General features: G+C 41.3%; 1 protein-coding gene across 2 annotated transcripts in view; it reads right to left on the bottom strand.

The window, feature by feature from the left end:
• LOC149217625 (uncharacterized) overlaps positions 1–26,799 on the bottom strand; it is a 283,620-nt gene that overhangs the window by 148,826 nt on the left and 107,995 nt on the right. The gene's annotated exons all lie outside the window — the stretch shown is intronic.

Raw genomic sequence — 26,799 nt, 5'->3', positions numbered from 1 at the left:
CTGACCCTGGCGTGCTTGTACCAACACATGTCCTCGAAGAACCTGTACCGACAACTATGCATGTGTCGACTGAAGTGCCATGTGAAATTTGTACCAGTGGAGTCCCTAAAGAAGTGCTCGGTAAACTCACCACTGGTACCCCAAATGTCACTGACACTGAAGTATCTCCTGTACCAGTCGATCCAGAACCCTGAGGTCCTGCTCCCTATACCTGACCTCCCTATTGAGGAGAAGTTTGTCACTCTCTCATCATACTCCCGTGATCTCTGATAGGCCCTCTCCTCCTTGAACTTCACATCCCTCCTAATCACCACTCTTCGTTTAGAAGGAATGAAGACCCGATAGGCCTTGGAAGTCTCATTGTAACCCACAAAGATGCCCTTCTCTGCCATGGGTTCTAGCTTTGTCCTTTGCTCCTTGAGGATATAAGAATATGTGAGACATCCAAAGATACGAAGATGTCCCACATGAGGTTTCTCTCTAGTGAAAGCCTCCTTTAGAGTCATATTCCCTAATACTTTGTGAGGACTCCTATTCTAAAGATAAAAAGTAGTATTGCAGGCCTCAGCACACAAAAACAAAGGCAACCCCTAATCATGAGTCATTGCTCTAGCAAACCCCAACAATAGCTTTGTTCTTCCTTTCAGACAACCCATTCTGTTGGGGGTTGTAAGGAACCATGAACTCTCTCCTAATGCCCTCTTGTGCACAGAAATTAGAAAACCCACCATCGGTGTACTCACCACTATTGTCTGACCTCAAGAACCAAATCTTCCTACCTGTATGCTTTTCCACAAGAGCTTTGAACTCTTTAAAGCAACTTAAGACCTCACCCTTGGTCTTCAGGAAATATATCCAAGTCCTCTCAGAGTAGTCATCAATGAATATAACATAATACTCATAACCACCCAAAGACACATGAGACATATGACCACTAACATCAGTATGAATCAAGTCTAGTATACCTGTAGATCTGTTGTCGTTCGCTAGAAATGGTAGCTTGGTGTACTTGCCCAAAGCACACCCTTTGCAGAACTCATAATGCTCGACACTGAAATCAGGAACTCCAGTAGTGATCTCCCTCTGTACTCTCAAAGCTCCATCATGCATATGTGCTATCCTCCAGTGCCATAACTCGTATAAGTCTCTACTGCTAGTGGTACTAGTGTAAGTGCAACCAGATGTCCTACTCACCAATGCTCCTGTCGACTAAAAAATGAACCTATATAGCTTTCCAGAGCAGACTCCAATCACTTTGGCCAAAGTGATGGAAGCTCCATTGGGATGCATCAATACCTTCCCTCTTGAGAAAGTGACATCAAACCCCTTCTCCTCCATGGCAAACATTGAAATCAAGTTCTTCTTCATCCCCGAAACATACAAAACATCCATGACCTTCAAAGGAGGCAAAGACTCTCCCTCAAAGGTCACAGTCCCCACACCGACAACTCTTACAGTGCGGTCATCTCCTAGTACAATCTCAATATCAGGGGCCATCTCTGCAAGCTCTGAAAAGAACTCTCGTGCACCTGTCATATGGCGGAAAGCCCCACTGTCTATGTACCACACATCAGATGATGTACTCCTACTAGATGTAGAAGTAATAACTGCAAAGTCCTTGTTAAACTATGAAGCAAACAGCTCCACCTCTGTTGAAGTTGCAGTACCCTTCTTCACCTTGTTCTTCCTCTCAGGACACGTAGCAGCATAGTGTCCCATCTTCTGACATGCCCAACATTTGACTTTGGAGATATCCATATCTTTCTTCTTCTTCTTCTCCTTTCCCTTAGCCCCATCTGATGATGCCCCTTTCTTGGCCTTCCCTTTGTTGTTCCCCCTAGCTGTCAAGGCTACATCCTCCTCATCTGCTATCTTCACCTCACCACTGCCAGTCTTTTGTATCTCATGTTGCACACAATCATCCCAGAATTTGTCCCAATTGGGAAAATTCTCCCTAGAGGTAACAACATCTCCAAATACCTCCCAAGAATTAGGAAGTCCCGCTACAGCTATCCTGACTAACTCTATGGGTGCAACTGCCTCACCAATAGTATTCAAATCATCACGTACCCGTTTGACCCTACCAAGATAATAAACTACACTTTCATCCTTTGTCATCCTGATCTTCTTCAATTGTTCTTTGAGTACCATATTCTTGCTCTCATTGGTACTTTGATAGAGAGTGGTTAGAGTAAAACATCTAATATGCATATGTGTTTCCTCTCGCCTAAGGAACCACATGATCCTTCAGACTGTCCATCAAAATCCTTTTTGCCTTTGCATTAATTTTTGTGAATTCAACAAGCTCATCTGCAACAGTAGGAGGTACAACCACTTGCCGCACTATGTCCCAAACTGCCGCCTCCTCAAACACTGTCTGAATTCTATCCTTCCAAACAGTATAGTTGGATATCTAATCCAGTTTGTCCTCTATCCTTAAGAACATGGCCATTATAGCTGTAAAAAATTTACAAAACCAAAAAAATGGAGAAATGAACTTTCCACTTTCCAGCACACCTTGTTGTCCCAAAAGTTCAATCTGTGTGAAATTTCACCTTGTTGTCCCAAAATATCAGTTTGTTGCCCAAACTGAGTTCGCTGTCCAAAAATCCAGTTTGTTTTGTCCAAACCACTATTTGTTGTCCCAAACTACTGTCTGTTGTTCAAACAGCAATTTTCAACTTGTAGCTCTGATACCATGTTGAAATTTGATGACTAAAAAGTTTCCTGCAATCCCAACCCGGTTTTAATTTCACCTTATCACTCTCATTTAGTTAAATGTCCTTTCCCATAAACATACATTCAACATATAAAATTCTGGAAATGAAATTTTCAGATTAAAACACATGGGACTATGAACACACGCTGAAAATAAATATGGACATAAACAAACCAGCAACACACATAAAAATATGTTGATTTGGGAAGCATCAAATGTGGTCTAGCCATGAAACTTGGTGGAGAGACTAAAGCACATTAGATCTCCAAGACCCGGAAATGGTTTGGGCAGATTCTAACCGGTTTGGAAAATATTAAAATAATTAATATTTTTAACGAAGTTCCTAAGTTTAAACTTAGGAAAAATAAAATATTAATGAGTATTAATATGAAACTAGGTCAGAAGGTTCCAAAAGTCATGGATCAAGCCAAATCTAATCTTAGTCGTTGATTAAAGATTTAATCTCAGCCATTGAAGGACCAATAGGAAAAGTATAAGAAGAGGCTTGAGGGTTAGTTGGAGAACACACTGAGGGAGACCAACCAGTTCGATTTCTGAAGCGGAGCTAGCTGAGAAATTCAAACTAGTGGTCTAGAGACCAGCAGGATGCAGTAAGTACGGAACAGAGAGTCGGGAACAGCACCAGAAGACCAGCGCAGAGGTTGGAGAGGCAGTGGACTGCGTAGTCACAGGAGGGCCTACGTGGGTGACGCAGAGAGGCTTAGTGCTGACATAGAGAAGCAGAGGCTAACGCAGAGGGTTTGGGAGCTACGTAGAGGTCAGCTAGCTTGACACTGAGACTGGGAGAAGTGTTGTAGAATTTTCTCTATGTTGGGTAAGCCAGTTTGGCACCCAGTTGTACTCAAAAATTGTTGAATAATAAAATCCTCCCTTGCTGCACTGGTTTTCCCACATTGGGTTTTTCAGGGGACTGTTGTCCAAAATATCTGTCAAAGTGTTGATTCTTGTGCATGTGTTTCTTTCTGTATTATGGTGTGATATCTGCATCTGAATTTATTTTAATGTTTCCTGAAGGATTTTTCATCAATAACTTATTGGAAAATAAGTAGGTAAAATAAATCAGTTGTTGCAGTGATAGAATTTTCACATGGTATCAGAGCAAGTAATCAGAGACAAGAGGGAAAATCAATTATGGGTCGAGACCATGATGCAGAGGGATCTACGTCAGGAGACTTGCACAGATTTTCAGAAACTTGCACAAGAGAAAATGATTTTGATTTCTCTATGTTGGCTTCCAGACTGGTAGAAGAAGTGGTTTGTGTGACTAGCTTTGCATCATCAGAGGTATGGTATATAGATAGTGGAGCCTCTTGGCATATGACGGGAATCTGAGAATGTTTATCAGATTATCGGGAGGAGAAGATGAACTTTTAGATCACCATGGGGAACAAGGCAAAGTGTACTCTAGTCGCGAGGGGTACCATAACTTTTCAAACAGAAACGGGAGAGCAATTCCATGCTACCAATGTGTCGCATGTACCAAGATTGGGGATGAATTTACTTTCCGTGTCGCAACTTCAAGGCAAAGGCTATGACGTTTTCTTCATCAAGGAAAAAGTACACATCAGACACCCGAGCTGGAAAGAGAAAGTGCAGATCAGGATCAAAAGTAACAAGTTGTACAGACTACAGAATAATGGGACATCTGCACCATGGAGCTCTGAGAATTCTTAGGAGCACTATAACAGAGGTTCCGGATCTTATTACAGAACGAGATGATGTTTGCAAAGGATGTGCACTAGGAAAGTATGCCAAAGTGGCATTTCCTAGAAGTAGAAACAGGGCCAACCCCAAGAGAATATTAGGATTGATACACTCAGATATCTGCAGACCCATGTCCACTAAAGCTCTCAGTGGTGCCGAGTACTTCCTCACTTTCATTGATGACCACTCAAGGAAAACTTGGATTTATTTTCTGAAAACCAAGGATGAGGTTTTTTGTCGATTCAAAGAGTCCAAGGCTCTGTTGAAGAATCTGACAGGGAAGAAAATAAAAATTTTGCGCTCAGATAATGGTGGAGAGTATGTTGATAAGGACTTCACTGATTTTTGCGCTAAGGAGGGCATCAGAAGAGAGTGGACAGCTCCTTACAATTCGGAGCAGAATGGAGTAGCAGAAACAAAGAACAGGACTATTGTAGAAACATAAGGCCATGATGTATGATCAGGATATGCCAAAATTCCTATGGTAGAAACATGCAACATAGCAGTCTATGTTCAAAATAAAACTCCTCATCGGGCAAGATTACTCCAAAGAAAGCCTTGACAGGGAAGACGCCTGAAGTTAGTCATTTCAGGATATTTCGGAGCTTAGCATATTGTCGCATACCCGAAGAAAAGAGGAAAAAGCTGGACCAAACTGCAAAGAAAGGATATCTAGTGGGATATAGTGAGAACACTAAGGCATACAGAATCTATCTTTTAGGGAGCAGGAAGGTAGTAGTTCGACGAGATGTGAAGTTCAGGGAGGACAGGGCTTTCAGAAAATCTCGAAAAATGCCTTCCGAGGAGCAGTGAAAAGAGGAACTGTTGGTCAAACCTCTTCAACCAACAAAAGAAAAGAATTCTTCCTTGGGTCAAGAAGAATCACAGGATCAGGAGGAGCTAACCGAAACACCTGCTAGCAGAGGAAGAACAAGAAGCGAGCTTCGTCAGATTCTGCAAGATGCAGAGGACTTCATCTATGCGCCAAGGAACAATAAGAGGGAGCGAAAACAACCAGATAGATATTAGGCATTAATAGCTTAGGATGTGGAGCTTGCCAGTTTTCAGGAGGCAGCTCAACATCAGGTTTGACTAGATGCAATGGTAGAGGAGTACAACTCCATAATGGTGAACGATGTCTAGGAGGTAGTGCCAAGGCCTCAAGATAGATTAGTGGTAGGTTCGAGATGGATCTACAATATCAAATGAGCTACAAATGGCAGTGTTGAGAAATACAAAGCCAGGTTCGTGGCTAAGGGGTATGCTCAAAAGGAAGGAATTCACTACGAAGAGACCTTCGCCCCGGTAGCCATGTATACATCTATTAGAATCGTGATATCTCTTGTAACACAAATGGGGTGGGAGATTCATCAAATGGATGTCAAATTTGCATTTCTTAATGGCATGACAGAAGAACAAGTATACATTGAACAACCAAAGGGCTTTGAGACACATGAGAAGAAGTCTCATGTATGCAGATTGAAGAAAGCCTTGTATGGGCTGAAACAGGCACCTAGAGCGTGGTATGGGTGAATCAATGGCTACTTGCAGAAAATGGGATTTGTCAAGAGTGACACAGATCCAAATATCTACTATTTGGATGTAGAGAATGAGCCTCTAATCATAATATTATATGTGGATGATCTCTTCGTGACAGAATCATCCAGGCTCATAGGGGACTGCAAGAAGAATCAAGCCACGGAGTTCGACATGAAGGATTTGGGGCGAATGCCTTATTTCCCAGGGTTGGAAGTTTGGCAGCAAAAGGGGGAGATCTTCCGGGAGATATGCTACAAAAATCCTAAAGAGATTTAGGATGGAGGACTGTAGACCCGTGGCTACTCCAATGATCACCAACTAGAAGAAGATTGATGCATCAAAAGACAAGGATGTTGATCCCACCTTATACAGGCAGCTCATAGGGTCCCTGATGTATCTGGTCAATACTAGGCCAGAAATTTGCTACGTTGTCAACACCCTCAATCAGTTCATGGTGGAGCCAAAGAGGGCACACTGGGCAACCGCCAAACATGTTCTCATGTATTTACAGGGAACAGTCAATTATGGACTCTTGTACACCAGGAGTAAGGATATCAGATTGAGTGGATTTACTGATGCAGATTGGGCAGGAAGTTCAGTGGATCGGAAAAGTACCTCTGGTTACTGTTTCAACATTGGATCAGGAATGACCTCCTGATGCAGTAGGAAACAGAAATCTATGGCTCTGTGCTCATCTAAGGCAGAATATATGGCTGCGAGCACAGCTTAGTGTGAGGTCATATGGCTTGAAAACTGCTTGTGAACCTATTCAGAAGAAAGATGGAGGCGACCAGGATCATGTGCGATAATCAGAGTTGCATCAAGCTCTTTGAGAATCCAGTGTTTCACAATCAGTCAAAGCATATTGATATCCGGTGTCACTTTATCAGAGACTGTGTCTAACATGGAGCTATATAGTTGAGCTACACTCCTACAGGAGAACAGGTGGCAGACATCCTCACCAAGGCCCTTGGAAGAACAAAGCTTGATTATTTCAGGGAAAAGATGGGGATGATAAAGAATCCATTTCAGTAGCAGAAATGGAGGTGATGTTGCAGTGCAGTAGCGGTCAGCAGTAGCACGATGCAACATGGCGAGAAGAGATTACAGTGCAGATGCAGTGTTGTGAAGAAGGACTGACAGCAGCACGGATGTAGAGGGAGTTGCAGTGCAGATGCAGTGTTGGGAGAAAGGACCAACAAAAGACGAATGCAGAGGGAGTTGCCTTACGGATGTAGCAGTGGCAGAGGAAAAGCCATAGGTAGCAGTGTAGGATGCAGCAGTGCAGAGGATGTTGGGTAGGGAGTGTTGATTTGGGGTAGCATCAGATGTGCTCTAGCCACGAAAATTGGTGGAGAGGCTAAAGCACATGAGATCTCCAAGACCCAGAAATGGTTTGGGCAGAATCTAACCAGTTTGGGAGATATCAAAATAATTGATATTTTCAATGGAGTCCCTAAAACTGAGTTAGAATGGTCCAAAAGTCATGGATCAAGCATAATCTAATCTTAGTCGTTGATTAGAGACTTAATCTCGATCGTCGAATTGTCAATGAGAAAAGTATAAGAAGAGGCTTGAGGGTCAGTTAGAGAACACATTGAGTTGATCAAGAATTCAATTTTCTAGGCAAGGCTTGCTGAGGAAATCGAAGGAGTGATCAGAGTTGCAATTGAGGGGCAATGAATACAGTAGCAAAGAGGCAAAGATAGTAACAAGAGCATCAGTGCAGAAGCCGGAAGAGGATTGATGCAGAGGCAGCTAGGAGCTCCGCAAAGCTCGAGGAGGGCTAGCGTGGGAAACTCAAAGGCTCCAAACGCTGATGCAGAGCCCCGAGAGGCTGACGCAAAGCCCCGAGACGCTGACATTGGGCCAATAGGGCTGATGCAAACCCTAGAGGCTAACGTTGGGAGATTTCGTGGGACAAATTGGAGCTAATATCAAACTCTGATTGAGAGGTACTACTGCCAAGGGCATCCTCATTGGGTGAGCCATTTCTGGCACCCAAATTGTATTCTGAAACTCCTTAATAATAAAACCCTCTAATAGCTGCACTGGTTTTCCTGCATTGGGTTTTTCCGCGGACATTAGTCCAAAAATAACTACGTCACTTGTGTACTTGTTTCTTTCAGTTGATGATCTGTATGTGTTGATATTGTACTTTTATTTATTTTCAGTATTTACATGGTAAATAACTTTTTAAGTAAATGAACAAGTAGGAAGAAATAAATTAGTTAGTACAAGAAGAATTTCTAACGAATAGACTTAAAAATTCCAACATGGTAGCAAAGCATGGTTGCAGATCACAGGATAACTGAAAGCATCAGCCAAGCAAAGCAGCAGCAGCAGCGGAAACAGTTGTCCCGAGTGACAGAAGTTGTTCTTAGCAGAAAGCAGCAAGAAAGGGGTGACGCAGAGAGCCTGCGTCATCAGTTCGAGTCGGGAGGAGGATAAGCGTTGAGGCAGAGAGGAGCAAACCTAACCTACGCAATGCCCGGTCATCTTTCTCAGCCAGGAAGGATCAACGTTGTGGCCAGGAGCTGTAGATTGTGCCTGTGCTAGAATTACGCAGAGCCTAGAAGCTCTAACCTTCAGACTGTTGGGACATAGGAGCTGTGGGTAAGTTGCGGAGCGAAGCTGGTGGGATACTATGTTCAGAACAGTACCTAACAGGGCAAGACCAAGGAGGAGAGAGTTGTTGCCGAGGATTGGCAAAGGGATTTCTAGAAGGGAAATCAAGGCTCAGAGGGAGTCAAACGAGGAACTTCTAGACGGGAAGTAGAGAGACTTGAAAGACTCGAAAGAGGAGCAGCGAAATGGCAGTGAATGGGCTAAGAGATGAAGATACTTCTGTGCAGAGGAGGATGTTACTTGAAGACCAGTTGCGGACATATCAGATGCAGAAGGGAGAGCAGATAGATGTCTTCCTCGGTGGATTGAAGGAGATTCGTGATCAACTAACTTCCATAGGGGCCACACCGGATCAAGAATTGATGGTGAGGACCACATTGAACACAGTCTCAAAGGATTGGGAGGTATTTGTCCAAAGCATACTGGGTAGGATGAGCCTTCCAGATTGGCAGGAACTATGGATGACTCTTCATCAAGAAGAGATCAAACAGGTGTACAAGGCGAGGAGTAGCAGAATAGGGGTTAGAATCAAGGAGGAAGAACAAGATGCGCTCTCGCATCTGCGGGAAAGCAGGAGAAAAGAAAGAAGAAGGACCTCTCTAAGGTCAAGTGCTTCCATTGTGGGGGGTCACTATGCGAACCAGTGTCCTAGGAAGAAGAGCAAGTGAGAGGCTTCAGGGACCAAGGTTTTGCTAGCTAAGGTGGAAAAGGAAGTGGAAACTGATGACGACTGTGCCATGAGTGCTCATGGACCTCGAGAGAAGAGGTGGGGAGACATCGAGCTGTAGTCAGACAGACTATAGGCGATGAGGGGCAGGATTCTCGAGGTACCCAACCTCTTGGATTATACCTGGCTACGGGAGCCCCGAAGAAGAGTAGCAAGACTGGCAGATGTCGGTAGAGACGGATGCGGATGGAGCAATAGAGAGGGCTACGGTGCAGAAGTCCCAGGGCAATGTGAGGCAACAGCGAGAGAGGCATGGAGTTGTTGCAGCACCGCAGAGGTCTGTGGAGGGAGCACTTGTCAACGACAGAGGGAGCTTCAGCATCAGGAGTGTTTCTAGCTAGACAGACATGTCAGAACTAGGAGGATCAGTTACTGAGAAGTAACTGAGTTACAGTGCAGCAGTTAGCAGTGGCAGGCTATGGGTAGCACGATGCAGCATGATGAGAGGGGATGGAGTGTAGATGCAGCAGTGGTAGGGCCATGTGCAGCATCACGGATGTAGAGGGAGTTGTCATACGAATGCAACAATGGCAATGGCAAAGCCATGGGTAGCACTACATGATGCAGCAGAGCAGAGGATGTTGGGCAACAGGCCTAGCATCTACACAGAGACCCATGCCGAATGATCAAGGTGATACTCAATGAGGAGTATTACTAGAGCATAGTCCTCACTAAGAGGGAGTGTTGATTTCGGGTAGCATCGGATGTGCTCTAGCCATGAAAATTGGTGGAGGGGCTAAAGCACATGAGATCTCCAAGATCCAGAAATGGTTTGGACAAAATCTAACCAATCTGGGAGATATTAAAATAATTAATATTTTTAATGGAGTCTCTAAGTCTAAACTTAGGGTAAATAAAATATTAATGTGAATTAATATAAAGCAGAGTTAGAATGGTCCAAAAGTCATGGATCAAGCTAGATCTAATCTTAGTCGTTGATTAGGGACTTAATCTCGGTCGTTGAATTGTCAACGAGAAAAGTATAAGAAGAGGTTTGAGGGTCAGTTGGAGAACACATTGAGTTGATCAAGAATTCGATTTTCTAGGGCAGGGCTTGCAGAGGAAATCGAAGGAGTGATCAGAGTTGCAGCTGAGGGGCAGTGAATACAGTAGCCGAGAGGAAGAGATAGTACCGAGAGCATCAGCACAGAAGCCGAGAGAAAGTTGACGCAGAGGTAGCCAGAGGCCACACAGAGGCATCCACAGGCCACGCAGAGGCAGCCAGGCGCTGCACAGAGCCTGAGGAGGGCTAGTGTGGGAGACACAGAAGCGCCAGAGGCTGACGCAGAGCCCCGAGAGGCTGACGCTGGGCCAGTAAGGCTGACACAGACCCTAGAGGCTGACACCTAGGAGATTTTGTGGGACAAATTGGAGCTGATATCTGTCTCCGACTGAGAGGTACTACTACTGAGGGCATTCTCTATTGGGTGAGACATTTATGGCACCCAGATTGTATTCTGAAACAGCTTAATAATAAAACCCGTCTCATAGCTGCACCAGCTTTCCCGCATTGGGTTTTTATGGGGACATTAGCCCAAAAATAACTGTCACTTGTGTGCTTGTTTCTTTCAGTTGATGATCTGTATGTGTTGATACTATACTGGTATTTATTTTCAATATTTACATGGTAAATAACTTGTTAAGTAAATGAACAAGTAGGAAGAAATAAATTAGATAGTACAAAAAGAATTTCTATCAGATAGACTTAGAAATTCCAACAGCGTAGCATTAGCACAGGTACCAGTGTCGTATAGTCAGAGTAATGTTCAGTATTGAATATTACTAAAGCATAGTGCTCGCTAAGAGGGACTGTTGATTTGGGGTAGCATCAGATGTGCTCTAGCCATGAAACTTGGTGGAGAGGCTAAAGCACATGAGATCTCCAAGACCCAGAAATGGTTTGGGCAGAGTTTAACCGGTTTGGGAGATATTAAAACAATTACTATTTTTAATGGAGTTCCTAAGTCTAAACCTAGAAAAAATAAAATATTAATGGGTATTAATATAAAATTGGGTTAGAAGGGTCCAAAAGTCATGGATCAAGCCTAATCTAATCTTAGCCGTTGATTAGAGATTTAATCTCGTCTGTTGAAGGACCAACAAAAAAAGTATAAGAAGAGGCTTGAGGGTCACTTGGAGAACATACTGAGGGAGACCAGTCAGTTCGATTTCTGGAGCAAGGTTAGCTGAAAAAATCAAATTAGTGGTCTGGAGAGCAGCAGGAGGCAGCAAGTACAGAACAGAGAGTCGAGAACAACACCAGAAGACCAGCGCAGAGGTTGGAGAGGAAGATGCAGAGGCAACAGACTGCGCAATCACTGGAGGGCCTACGTGGGTGACGCAGAGAGGCCCAGGGCTGACGCAGAGAAGCAAAGGCTGACGCAGAGGGTCTGGGACCTACGTAGAGGTCAGTTAGCCTGACGCTGAGACTGGGAGAAGTGATCTAGAATTTTCTCTCTATTGGGTAAACCAGCTTGGCACCCAGTTGTACTCAAGAATTGTTGAATAATAAAATCCTCCCTTGCTGCACCGATTTTCCCACATTGGGTTTTCTGGGAACTCTTGTCCAATATATCTATGTCGATGTGTTGATTCTTGTGCGTGTGTTTGTTTCTGTATTATAGTGTGATATCTGCAACAGAATCTATTTTAATGTTTACTTAAGGATTTTTCATAAATAGCTTATTGGAAAATAAATAGGTAAAATAAATCAGTTGTTGCAGTGAGAATTTTCACAAAATACACACAAATTTTTTGTCAACTTAGACCTAGGCAAAACCCCTTCAATCTTCTCCGAGAAAAACCTGTTAGAGAGCTCTTCAAATTTATTTATCTTTCAAGTTCAGGCAAAATACATTTGCAGACAAAACAAAATACCAAAATACAACTTCTCTCTTCAGCCCAAAACTCCTTGAAAACCATGCCCACTTTGCCTCGATTTCCATGCCCACTTGAAGTTGAAAATATGTATTGTACAGATATGAACTATACTGTACGAATTCCATGCGAACTGTATGGATATTCGTACCATTGTACAGACTGTATGGATTTTTCAAAAACAAATCTCAAAAACTTCCCTCAAACTGCGTGTAGCTCACAACATTAAATGTTATTCGAATTCAAGATTATGTGATCCATAACTAGTTAATTTATGAAGATTTTCGAAAAAATCACATTGCCAAAATTTGTTCGACACGTTTCGAACCAGCTCGTGTGGTTCATCTTCAGGACAAAATTGGCAATGAGATTTTTTTCCGAAAATCTTGATAAATTAACATTAAATGTTGTTCGTATTGTACCATCTATTGTCTTCTTTGCCTTGATTTATGTGCCCATATTTGCCCAGAAATCACTCCTTCAACTTGCTGCAGCAAATTTCTCCTTCAAAACTTTTCTCCAGCTCTCAGCCTCCTTTCTCCAATCTGCTCATGAAGAATGAAGGCAGTCACTCATTTATTTTCCCCTTTTGTTTCCCTAAATGACATTTGGGCAACCCTAAGATCTAATGGCTCAGATTCATTTAGATCAAGGGATGAGAATAAATATGCATTTAATCCTCACTTTTTATCTTTTAACTCACCCATTAAATAAAGTACCCACATTGTACTTTATGTATAACATCACCTTTCACTTTATAATTTAACATTGACTTTACCACTTATAAAGTCACTTTCACTTTATAAAGTCACACTCAGGAAAATAATTATTTTGGACACTTTTCCCAAGTTAGAGACTAACCCATGGGAAACCACTTGTCCAAGCTACATTAAAAATCAACATACAATAAAATGGGCACCTAACTGGTGATCCTCTGTAAGAAAATACTGGCAAAATATCTGAGGCAAATGCCTCAACACCATAATTGAATCTACTCCAAAATTTGGCCAAACTGGCTTGTACGAACTACACTTGTGTGAGCTTCTGGACAATGCTTGCACAAGCTTTATATGATCTACCTCGAAACTCACTGAATCTTGCAGCTCTGCCTATCTTTACCTCAGAAAGTGACTTGCTTGGCCGCCTAGAATTTATCCTAACCTCAAGCAACTGAATCAACTTCTCTTAACGAATTCAACTCTCCCTAGAAACCCTTTGTGCACGCCTTGCCTAGTACCTTGAAGAAAACTCGTCCCTCTCTCAGCTAACTCTTCTAGAACTGGAAATCTGCTCTGGAAATCTGCTACTCTACCCCTTTACCACCTACAACTCGATCATTGGCTCCATCTCACTGTTGAATCACCTGCTACTGTAAAATCGAACTGCCCTGATCACTAAGTATTGGCAACTAGTGTGTTCTCCATCAAACCCATCGGCCTCCTCTTATAATCCTCGATTGAGACTTTAACGACCACGATTAAATCTTAATTGAAGGATGAGATTATCTCTAAGTCGATCCATGTGAGTTTCTAGAGAATTCCCACATTTCTCAATTAATTCCTATTAATTAATCGACTTTCCTAAGTTAGACTTGAGAAATAATTAATTATCGACTAATTAATTTAATTGAGTTGTATCTAGATGGAATTTTCATAAACAACTTCTAGGTTCTAGAGTGTCAAAATTTTTGAACTAAACTTCTACTGCAGCAACTAATTTGTTTCACCTACTTATTCTCCATAATAAGTTATTTACGAAATCCCTTCAACAAATATTAAAATAAATTCTACTCCACTTATCACATAATTACACAGAGAAAAATACACGTACAAGCACCATTCACATCAAGACAATTGTTTTTGGACAATTGTCCCCAGAAAAGCACAATGCAGGAAAACCGATGTAATAGATGAGGGTTCTATTAATCTTTAAAAACAATTTCTTTTACAAGGAATGATTTTACATAGAAACTAAAAGAAAACACCTGAGACTTTCCCTTTGCAACTTTTTGACACTTTGGAGCAGTGATGCAGGAATCGCCCCCCCCCCGCCGGATCCAAACCCGGAACCGCGGATCGGAGCGAAGCGTTTCGGAATCCAAGTTGGAAGCGCGGATCGGAGGAGGAGGTGGCGCGGATCCGTTTAAAAAATGCGATTCCTGGCATTTTGGGTTGCGGCCGCCCGGAACCGCGGATCGGAGGGCGGTTCGGGCACGGGGTGGCGCCACGCTTCCGGCCCGGAACCGCACGCCACCCGCACGCCACCCAGGCGCTTCCGGATGCAACCCCGCGGCAGCGGATTTTTAATTTATTTTTTTTAAATTTGTTTTAACATGTAACTTAACTAGCATGAGGGGGTGGGTTAGGTGAGTTTAGGGTGAGTCTAGGGTGACTTTAGAAAAGAATAAAGCCCCCATTCTCTTCTCATTTTCTCACTTTGAGTTTATGAGAGTTGGAGAAGAGAAGAGAGGAGAGGAGAAGAGAAGAGAGGAAAGGAGAGGAGAAGAGAGGAGAGCTTGGAGGAGTGAAGAAGGAGGAGCTAGGAGAAGGAGGAGGAGCTAGGAGAAGGAGGAGGAGCTTGGAGCAAGAGCTTGGAGGACTTCATCTACAAGAGCTAAAGAGGTAAGTTCAAACCCCAAACTCCCTTGTTTTTTTGAAAAAAAAATTGTATTTTTCTCCTCCCTCTCCTACTCTTTCCCATTGTTTCTACTTGCTCCTTTATTTACAGGTTGTCCACCACCTATATCCATATTCCAAGATGGTGTTCTTTTGGCTTCTATGTATCATTCCACTCTTGGTTTTAATGATGGCAAGGGTGAGGAATAGAGGGGAGGAGGAAGGGGATGAACTTGGTCCTAATAGTAGTGACCCAATGTATGATGAGGAGGAAGGGTTTGAAGAGGAAGGGGATGAACTTGAAGAGGACACTGAAGCACAAGATGGGAAAGGTGCATCAAATCCCTTGTGGACCTTTGTGACCAAACTTGAAGGGGGAAAGGGTGGTGGATCTTACAAATGGATGTGCCCTCATGGTTGTCATGGAGGAAAACCATATACGGGTTCATATACCCGTCTGAGGAGGCATCTTTGTGGGGTGCTAGACAGTGATGAAAAAAAGGGTTCCGTGGGGGTAACCATTTGCCCAAACATTTCAAGTGAACAAAGACAAAAATACATCAAATTAGAGATGGCTGCACAAGGAAAAAACAAGAAACAAAAAACTCATTCTGAATCAAGTGCAACCTCTAAATTTGGTAGTTGCCCATCTCCTCATGGTACTTTTGCAACCTCTGGAGGTAGAAAAACAATAGGGGATTTCCTTAATGTTACTGGGAGGGATGATGTGGATGGAAAGATAGTCCGTTTTCTTTGTGCTTGCGGTGTACCATTCAATGTGCTTCGCTCTCCCTATTGGCATGAAATGGTAAAGGCCATCAATGAAGCCCCAAAAGGATACAAGGCCCCCAACTATGAGAAAGCTAGAACAGTGTTATTAGAAAGAGAAAAAGCTAAGGTTCAAAGAGCTTTGACACGTTTTACACATGAGTGGGTGGATTCTGGGGTATCCATTGTATCAGATGGGTGGACAAATATTAGAAACCAACATTTGATAAATGTTCTTGGTGTTTCTTCTAGTGGTGCAGTATTTATTGCATCTCATGACTCCTCCTCCATCAGTGCAACTGCACCAAACATTGCAGATCTCCTATTGAAATCAATCAAAGATGTTGGTCCGAATAATGTGGTTCAAGTGATCACAGATAATGCAGCAAATTGTAAGTTAGCAGGAAAAATTATTGAGCGTACTCATCCACACATCTTTTGGTCTGGGTGCCTGGTTCACACATTGAACCTTTTGATGCATGATATTGTGAAACACAAAGAATGTGGGTGGATTGCTGAGGTTTACAGGAAAGGGAAGCAGCTCATTAAATTCATCACAGGGCATACAAGGGTAAACTACTTCTATGGCACTTACTCCAAGTTGCAATTGCTTAAAATTGCAAAGACAAGATTTGCTAGTTATTACCTCACCTTTAGGCGGCTAGTGAAGGTGAGACAAGCTTTAACTAATCTGGTGTGTGCTGAAACATGGGATGAAATTAACAATGACACAGATGGTGCTAATGAAGTCAAGGACACTGTTCTTGACAGTTACTTTTGGTCACAAGTTAAATATGTTTTGCAATTCACCAAACCAATTTATTACATGATCAAGTTTGCAGATTCAGATCGACCAGTAATTGGGGAGGTGTATGAGCAAATGGATAGCATGTTGGGGCAGATTAAAGACATTGTTGAGCCTAGAGATACCACCTTGTACAATTATATTCGTGAAGAGGTGGTAAAACGATGGGATATGCTAAATGTTCCATTGCATGCATTAGCATATGTTTTGACACCTAAATACTATCATCCATCATGGCTTTCAAAACCAGCACCTGGGGGGGGAGTCAGGAGAAAACCACACCAAGATAAAGAGGTTCACGAAAAATATATGGCTGCATTGAGTAGATTAATCCCTGATGAGGAGGAGGCTGCATTGGTACGGAGACACGTGAGCAACTATACGAGTAGCACTGGTCCATTTTCGAGCATGCATGCAATTCAAGATCGAGAGAATTTTTCTGCTCTTGAGTGGTGCAACATGCATGGAGGGCCTACTCCACTTCTACAGAGTTTGGCATTGCGGGTGCTATCACAGGTGGTAAACACTTCTTCTGCAGAGAGGTGTTGGAGCTCTTATTCTTTCATCCACAGTGTTAAAAGGAACAGGTTGAATTTAGACCGAGCAGAGAGCTTGGTTTATGTTCATTACAACTTGCGATTGTTGTCCCATTACTGTGAAGATGCAAAGTCTAATAAAGACTTGTTGACTTGGGACAAGAATCCAGAGGAGCCCAATTTGGAGGATGGAGTGTTGCGACTAGAGCAATTAGAGGATTCTCTTATCCAGGTATGTCCATTGTGGTATGAATTTTCCAATTTTCCCTTATAAAGAATTCATGTTTTTAATTTTTTTGTTAACTAGTGTTTTTTTTTTGCATGAATTTTTTGAGCGATTCTAGGATGATGACACGGGTGTTGATATGCCACCACCCCCACCCCCATCTGGTCCCTTGGTTTCTACTAGAGGAGGTTCTTCTTCATCAGTTCCAGTGCCACGATTTACACAGGGACCATCTTCTTCATTGCCACCACGTGGAGGCCCGCCATCACGTTCTATTCGTGGTGGAAGGAGGAGAGATTAGTAGATATATTCACAATCTACTTCTTTTTGTCATAGATTACTCATTAGACTTGTAGACTTGTGAATTTGAATTTTGAACCTTTTTGGCTTGGCGGTGACCAAGTGACATATTTTGTAAACATTATTATTTGAATTTTGGACATGACAAATGTTGACAGTTGCTCACTTGCTAGATAAATCATAATATGCTCTATGTTTTATGTTTTATAATATGCTTAAATGTTTTATGTTTTATAATATGCTTAAAAATTTGATGTATGTTTGTAATAGCTAGAATATAGATGATTGTTGTACATACTAGTAACTACAATGGAATCATGGATGCCATATCTATCTTGATTTATGCAAAAATATGCATGTTTTCATGTCTTCTACAATTAATTTGGTATTTGGGATGTTTGTTTTGAGTATAAATGCAAAAAAATATAAAAAAATATATATATATAGCAGACGCTTCCGCGGACGCTTCGCTCCCTAGATTTTTGGAAAATGACGCTTCCGCGCTCCGCGCTTCCGCTTCGCGCTTCCACTTCGCTCCCGCTTCGTGCAACATTGCTTTGGAGACCCTTCTCCCACTCCTGTGTCATTCTGCGGGGCTCAACGTGGATCTGAGTAGCTTTGCGTCCCTCTGCGTCAACCTGCATGAGGGCTACGTCTCTCCTTTGGACTGTGTCTCTCTCTGCGCTGTCTCTCACTGTCCCTGCGTCGCCTCCTCCTCAGACACAGCCTGTTGTTGATGCCTTCCTCTTCCTCCACCCTGCAACTCTCCCTCTGAAATCGATCTCCTCTCTTGGGAATCGATTTTCCTTGAGATACTAAGTATCTGTCGGTGTATCTCCAATTGATCCTCAAGTATTCTCTTATACTTTTCCTATTGATGAATCAACGGTCGAGATTAAGTCTCTAATCAACGGCTAAGATTAAAATGGACTTGATTCTCGTCTCTCAGAAGCTTCTCACCCTTATCTTTATTAATGCCCATTAATATTTTTATTTTCCTTAGTTTAGGCTTAGGCACCCATTAAAAATATTAATTATTTTAATAACTCCTCATCCGAGTGGAATTGCTCAAAACGATTTCTGGGTCTTGGAGATCCCATGTGCCTTAGCCTCTCCACCAATTTTCATGGCTAGACTCTAGAGCACATCCGATGGTACCAAAAATCAACATAGAGAACTCATGTGTTTTAGCCTCTCCACAAAGTTTGGAACTATAACACAACCTAATGCTACAAAAACTAACACTCCGTCCTAGCGAGGAACGTGTTCTAGCGCTGCACTGATACAACACCCTGTCTCTGCATCATCCTCCCATACATGCTACTGATGTCTAACAACTGTAGTTTCCTGCCAATGTCCATCAACCATTGTGCTAACTCTGATTCAACTGCTACTAGTGTAGTTGAACCATGTTGCGTCTATGTTGCTACTGACACTACATTGTACAACTTGTACTGCTGCCAACTCTGCATCTGCACTACAACCCAACACTCCCTCTCATTGTTGTTGTTGTTGCTACAATAGAGAAGTATATGAATCAACTGTGTCTCTATGCTACAACTATCTTCTATTAGTTGATGGTGAGAAGCCCGCAATGGGCTATTTTTATGAGGCCATGGACAAGACCAAAGAATCCATTCGGGCCTACTATGATGATAAAGGAGATGAGGAGTTTAAGAAACAACTCCTCCTATGGAAAGTGATTAATGAATGATGGAACAACACACTCCATCGTCCCATCCACGCTGCAGGGATCTACCTGAACCCTGCATTTTCTTACCCATGTGGGTTCTTATTTGATGCTAAGATCATGGATGGACTCTTAACCTGTGTTCAGAGGATGGTGCGATCTCCAGCAGAACGTGCAGAAATCTCCAAAGAAATGGAGATATACAAGATGCATGTGGCAGATTTGGCTTTGAGATGGTTGTGGTTGATAGGAAGACTCAAATGCCAAGTATTTTTTAGTTTGTTTCAAATTTCATTGTCTCTTCAAGTTCATAACTTCATACTTTGTTTCAACTTTCAAATTTCATTTTTTTCTTATGTTTAACTTATTTGTAATTTTTTTTAGATACATGGTGGACTCACTATGGTGCCAAAGTACTATATCTGCAAAAGCTTGCCATTCGAATCCTCGGCTAAACATGTAGCTCCTCAAGATGCGAGGCGCAACTGGAGTGTATTTGAAAAAATACACAACAAGAAGCGCAACAAGTTAAACTTAAAACTTAAAATATTCCAAATTTCCAATTAATTTTTTGAATTCATTAAATAATATTTTTTTTATAATTATTATTTTATGATCTTCGTACAGGTTGGAGTCCCAGCGACTTAATGACATGGTCTACGTCTACTACAATCTTCAATTGTGGGTGAGGCAACTGGAGAGGATACCTGATATGGATGCCATCACGTTGGATGGGATTGACACCACTGCTGCATAGAGGGCTGAGGCCGAGAGGCCTCTCATGTAGTCTACCAACGAATGGTTAAAGCAAGAGGTAGTGGAAGGCGTAGAGGAGGAGGAGGAGGAGCAACAAGAGGAGGAGGTGACACCACCTACCAAAGCTACCCCTGCCACCAGTAGAGGACGTGGTCTACCTCCTCTAGCTCCTACCTCTTCAACTTCTAGAGCACAAAAGAGTCCACTACCAACTACATCGGCATTTACATCTAGAGGGAAAGGGAAAGCTATTACATTTTCTCGCAAGAGGGCCAGAGGAAATCAGTCGTATTAGTTATTTGTTTCATTTCATTGTATATGACATTATGACTCATGATATGAAATGATTATTATATTTTTTGTTGATATTTTGAGGCTGAGTTAGGACTCAGGAGTCAAGACTTACTATTCAAGACATGATTCACTGTTATGTGTGATGTAGCACTAGAAATGATATTACACATCTTATATATTAGTTCTTTTATCATATTTATGTGTCAATGTATTTATTTTATAATGTATATGCTTTAGATATTAAAAAATTTGAAAAAAAATGAATATTTTGTATTTTACGATTATTTCCCGATTTTTACAATTTTTTCTGGATTTTTCCCCTTGCTGATTTAATCTCCATAACAATTTTCGCAACATTGATAAAAACTACTAGAAACTAGAAGAGACAAGTAAATCTATTATCTATTGCTAATGCTTGGGCCTCTTGTCACCACAAGAAATTTCTAATTTATGAAAATGCATGTAGAATGATGAATTAGTTATAAAAAACACAAACACATGCATTAAACCATATAACATCAATCATCTAGTAGTCACAATCTTTATCAACCACAGGTCCACAAGTTACAAGTTTTGATTTATATAACATGTAAGGGTGCACATAACCAAAATAGCATCGAGTGCAATCCATCTCTGAACCGAAAATACATCAACAAACAGGCTCTAGATGGCCTCTAGCATCCAAAAAAGATCATGCTACAACAAATACCTACATATCATCAAAAGCATTGTCTATCTTGGGATCTTTATCATTAATATCACCTTCTAAGCATTAAAATAAGATAGAAAAAACGTAGCACGTCAAGTCAAGATTTTGATTGAGTGATCTGGACATTTTTAATAGGGTCATCATAGAGGAGTTCGACAACCAATGTCACTAACATCAAGGTACATAGAGGGATTGGTGCTCTTGATTAAATATGAGTTTCATACTCTAGTACATGACAAAAATCAATGGAAACATTGCAATCCCCCCTATCTTGAAATTCTGAGAAACTGATAAGTCATTGGATTTTGAGTGAGATCTAAAATTCTACTTTCTCCAAATGAAATCAAATGAGGTCGGAACCACACTCAAACATCCTGAATCATTTCATGGTAATATTAAAAAATTAAGTAAAAGGACGAAAATGAAAGAGTAAGGAGAATGTCACTTTTACTTTTAAGAGTTTAATATTACCATGAATTGCATATCAATACTAGGGCCATAGGCTTGATCATTAGATTTTCCCACTCAGAAATTCTTGTTTCTTTGAAAAAAAATTGCATTTGGAACATGTTTGCAAAAATAACTTGCAAAAAAAGCTAGGTAGCGAATTTAGGGAGCATGCTTCGGGAGGGGATTCAAGGGGAGGGGGGCGCTCCCATGCCTAGATAACCTAGACAAGAAGTCTAAACTATAGATACCAAAAGTCAGGACAGTTTATCCCTTTGCATTTCTTCTCCTGGTCACTCCAATTTCAATTGGATTTATCTAAGTTTCAGGGTCGAATTTTCCTTTTCTTGATTTGCTAGTTTTCTATACAGGGTATGTCATCTATACATTCACCGCAGAAGTAATTTATCAACTAGTAACAAAAATTTGAGTACAATAAACAGTATAAGAACAGCGTCTGATCAATATTGGTTGAAACTTCATATCCACCCGGTAAGGTAAAACCCTGAAGTAAAATTTAGAGGCATCATTCTGGAATCCTCTTGATTTCCTTTATGCCCAATGATATGCACATCATTAAATATTCTCTGATTACAGCGGTTTAATGCTGTTTCCAGATATACCGAACAACAAACATAAAATCTAGGAATCCATATGATTTGTTAGTTTTTTTGTGAAAAAATATTTGATTAAACACTAGTCTTAAGGCATTTTCAAAACATGTTGTAAACCCATTCTTCTCACAAGAATTGCGCTTTCAAGACAACATTGGCTTTCTTCATCACTTTCATTACAGCTTCAAGGAAAAAGGGCCATAAAGTTGATCTTCATTAACATTTACATGTGGTTCAGCAACACATGTATTCCTGGGTCATAAACTAGTTCAAATAAGTCAAGCATGAATGCTTCACATCAATTAGACATTTGGATGAATGAGTTACACTAATACCTTTGGAGAATGTTTTACATTTGAAATCACACACGCATCAATTCTATTTTCACTATTCTCAAAAAAACAATTAACGTTAAAACAATTTTGCAATCCACAATAATCAGTCTAAAACTTGTTTGATTGAACTGCAACAAAAAAATTTCACTTGTTTGATTGAACTTGAGCAACAAAACATTTTACTTGTCCTAAATGGAAATACATCTGAATCGCAAAATTCTGAATAAATGGACCTGAACATTCACGTTGACATTAATTGTGGGATGAATGAGTTAAGCAATGATATAATTGGTATATCACTAAGCAAACATATAAAATTGGGGCATAAATTCATATGTAATTTCCAACATTCACATAATTGATGTTATGGAAATTCTATGAAATGTCTCAATCACATTGAATCTGCATTTGGAGGATTCACTTTGACATATCTTGTTATCATTTGATTTGAAGATTTGTCCTTCTCGTTGAATTTTGTAGCTGTGGTCGGTCTTCATAATTTATATTTTAGCCCTTGAAATATATAATGTAAGACATGTTGTTCATGTCATTCTCATTGATTACCCTTGAAAGAATTATTATAAGATATGTTCTTCATGTCAGAATTTGTAATGTCCCTTCCTAAATTATTGTGGAACAGGATTAATCTCTACATTTTGAGGCCAATTTTGGAGGTGATGGGGCCCATTCGATTTTATTAGGAATCTACACTTAGTAGAAGTTATTTCGGTGTGGTTAAGTTACATGTGGGGGCCACCCACACTAAGAGAATACGCATTCCCTAGTTCTATTCGCATTGAAGGGAAATCGATGGTTGAGTGAGGGACCCACGATCGAGGAAAAATAGAGGGAAAAGTGCTCCAAGAAATCTATATAAGGAAGGCAGCTCTCCTCATTTCATCATCTTTTGACTTATTGAACTCAATCATAGTTGCTCGAGTGGCTTAGTCAGGTTATTGTGTTGTTTAGCACATGAGTGTCTCCAAGCCGAGGTCTCAACCCTTGCTTCGGTGGACTTCGAGTGCCAGCCCTAAGAGGGAATTCTTCTTCATCTCAGTTTGTAGCAGCAACAAGGAAACGAGTTACAGCTGTTGTAGTCGAGTTCCAGCAGTAGGAGAAGTAATAACAAGGAGGCCAAGTTACAGCAGCATGAAAATAGCAGCAAGCAGGCTGAGTTCCAGCGGCAGGGAGAATAGCAATAGTGCAAAGCAACGAGAGTAGTAGCAGCGCAAAGCAGGGAGAGTAACAGCAACGGCAAAGTAGGGAGACTAATAGCAGCGCAAAGCAAGGAGAGTAACAGCAGCGTAGAGGAGGAAGAGTAATAGCAACACAAAACAGGGAGAGTAAAAGCAGTGCAAGGACTATGCAACAATTGGAGTGAGATTTGTTGGGGCAACATTATCTCGGGGATTTGGAGTTCAGGAGCTGGGAGATCATTTGGAGGGCCATTTAAGGAGGATTGTTGGAGTTGGGAGTGCAGAGATTGACAGGGTCAGCCACAGCAACAGAATTTGTATTTGGAGAGCCAAGTTGTGAAGGGTCAATTTTTGAAGCTTGGAACCAAGGGAAACCCTTTTTGGGTTTCTCTGGGTTTTTGGCAAGGAGTACACTGCTAATTTTATAGAATTTCTGGGCAGATCCGGGGGGTCAAACAAGGGTCCCAACCCAACCAGTAGTGAGAGGAGCTAGGGGAATTTGGGCCGAAATTCCAAGTTCAACATTTGGCCTATTCCTTCGTGGGTTATTCTGGGTTTCTTGCGTAGAGGCTGGGATTAAATTCCCAGAATTTTCTGAGCAATAGGGAAGGCTCTAACAATAGAAAATTTCAGGCAGCAAACTTTTCTAGGTAATGAGAGCGCAACTCTTGGGCCAAATTACCAACAGATTCGAGGAGGGTCTTCTATTGTTCATTTTGGGCTTTGCTAGCTTGCCTACAGCGGGCCCATGTGCACACATTCCAACACCTTGTTGTACACCTCTTCCCATTTAATAAAATGAGTAGACAACGCAATTTAGTTGCCAATTTTCTGGTCTAATGGTCTGATTTAAATTTATGGTGTTGTTTTTATTGTTCGCTTTGCATAGCACTATTTTCCTAGTTTGGAACATTACAAAATTAAAAAAGAATTTCGAAATTTAAATTTTTGGCTCCAAAATTGTCAAATCTGCCCTTCCTCAAGTCAAGTTGGCCCTAGTGAAGAGTCACACCCATTTGGACAGGTAGAACACTATATATGGAGCATTTGAGCTCCTCCACGAGGTACCATCCAAGCTCACACATGACAAGTAATATTTTGGGCATCTTAGCAAAGAAGGACGAAGTAGGACAAAGAAGGATGAGTTCATCTTTAGCATCTATCTCTCTCTCTCTCTCGCTCTCTCTCTCTCTCTCTCTCTCTCTCTTGGCTTCGCACATGTGACTTTCTAGGCAGCGGGTCGAACTTCTAGGCACCAGTTTCTAGGCAACATCACTGAAATTTTGGGTAGTAAGGCCAAGTTTCTAGGCATATTCTAGGAGGCCAAAATTCATCCTAGTCAAATCAGAGAGGGCCGAAGTTGAAGGGAAAAAGTTTGACTTGACAAGAGGGCTTATTGACCAGGTTTGACCATAGCATTGTTGGTCAATTTGACCTCATAGTTGACTAGCTGCATTAGATGTATCTCTTGTTGAATTGAAGAATTTCTCTAAGAAAAAGGTTGTTGGGTTTTTCCCCCAAGTGGGTTTTCCCAAGGGAAATCTTGTGTTCTCTTTGTGCATTGTATCTCTACTGTCCTTGTGCTTTTATGCTTGAATTTCTAAGGCGCAATTACTTAATGATCAACTAGAATTATTAAAAGAAGATCTAAATCATTAGACATAATTATCAGTAGTTCAGAAATTTGTGTTTTTATCTATTGCATCGTTGGGTTGTGTTATATTCTTTCCACGACTACCCCAAGCACGTGGGGGTCACGGCGAGGGCGGCAGCACCCCCTATATATTATGTCGGGCGCTAACAGGGGGTCACAAGGGGGGCTACCCCCCGTTGGGGGATATGCAAGGGGGTAGTAGCCCCCCTGCAAAGGGGTCCGAGGCAGCGCCCCAAGAAAAAAGAAATACGACCCTATATTACGTGGGCAAACCTAACTATGCTTTTGTGCATGGATTTCGCACATGGTTTTGGGCATAATGGTTTTCTGTCCATGGTATTTTGTAGATCTGGTCAAGGGAACTACGGCTAAGTTCTAATCCAAGGTTAATGGATTGGGGTTTATGGCTACTTCAACATGTATATATATTGTAACATTGAAAGGAACATAATGAAAAATCAATCTGGTAGTCCTGGATTTGGGATCTAGGGGAAAATCTTTGTGTATATACGTTTTATGCTCTTGCCATTGTTTATTTTTTGTTTTTTTAGAATTCGTATGTAGGTAATTTCTGTATGCCATTGTTTATTTTCTGTTTTTTAGAATTCATATGTAGGTAATTTCTGTACGGGGTTAAAACCTACATGCACTTCAAAATTAACACTTCTAAATTGAATGAATGGTGGTAACAATGCATGTTGAAACACAAGTACACGATCAAATTTCATGCAAAGACATGTTTTGAGCAAGAAATCCCCTTAGAAATCTAGGTTAGAGACGTTGTCGGGTGTCTATAAATAATAGCATAACCTATCATCAAGCAAATAAAACTGCACATTGGGAGTCATACATGCAGGGAACCCTGTGACTTCAAGAGGCTACTCGTTGAACTTCAGGAGTGCCTTGTTGGAAGTCTAGGTTATCCCTATTGGTACCCATTCAAGTAGTATTGCATTACAGGACTAAACGTGGACATCACTTCCATGTATCTCAAGTATATCGAAAGTCCCCTTAGATCAAACCCCAAAACCAGCCATTCATCTATTACAGTGCACCGAAAATAACATTTGAGGAGATTACTCTCTCATACTAGCCTCGTGTCGGTATATCTAAGGGCTACAGCACCAAGCACACTCACTCTATAAGCCATTTCTTGCTTAGAAATCCTTACTGTCAATTGTATTCCTTGATCAAGCATTTATTTAATAGATGTGGAATTGGATTACATTTTTATGAAATGATTTTATCTTGTTGAATGTGCACTTGATTTGATTCTGTGGTTGATATGCTCTAGACACTTCATTAATCTGCAATAGTTACTGGTTAAACAATCATTGCACCAACTATTTTCAGAGAACTCTTCATCAAACATATATCCTAATAAGAGGTCAACATATAAGCTAACTAATACTTCCATTAATACTGCATGATATGCTAAGAATTAAGCATAGGGAATCCCCCCTTAGGATAGGAAGACATACCTAAACCTAGAAGTCAGGGCCAAGGCTACTAAGGTGACAGTGGGTGGTTTGCTTGTTAGTTTCATGAGGTTCACCCCTTGGTGAGGTAGGGACTTCTACTGTATGGTGAAGCTGAGCAATAACAGGTCCTATACAGAGAATCCCAACAAGTAAATCAG

This window comes from Pinus tabuliformis, chromosome 1_1, assembly GCF_031772625.1.
Source record: "Pinus tabuliformis cultivar Carrire ecotype Pingquan chromosome 1_1, CPIR1, whole genome shotgun sequence".
NCBI lineage: Eukaryota > Viridiplantae > Streptophyta > Pinopsida > Pinales > Pinaceae > Pinus > Pinus tabuliformis.
This window is presented reverse-complemented; position numbering and strand designations above follow the sequence as displayed.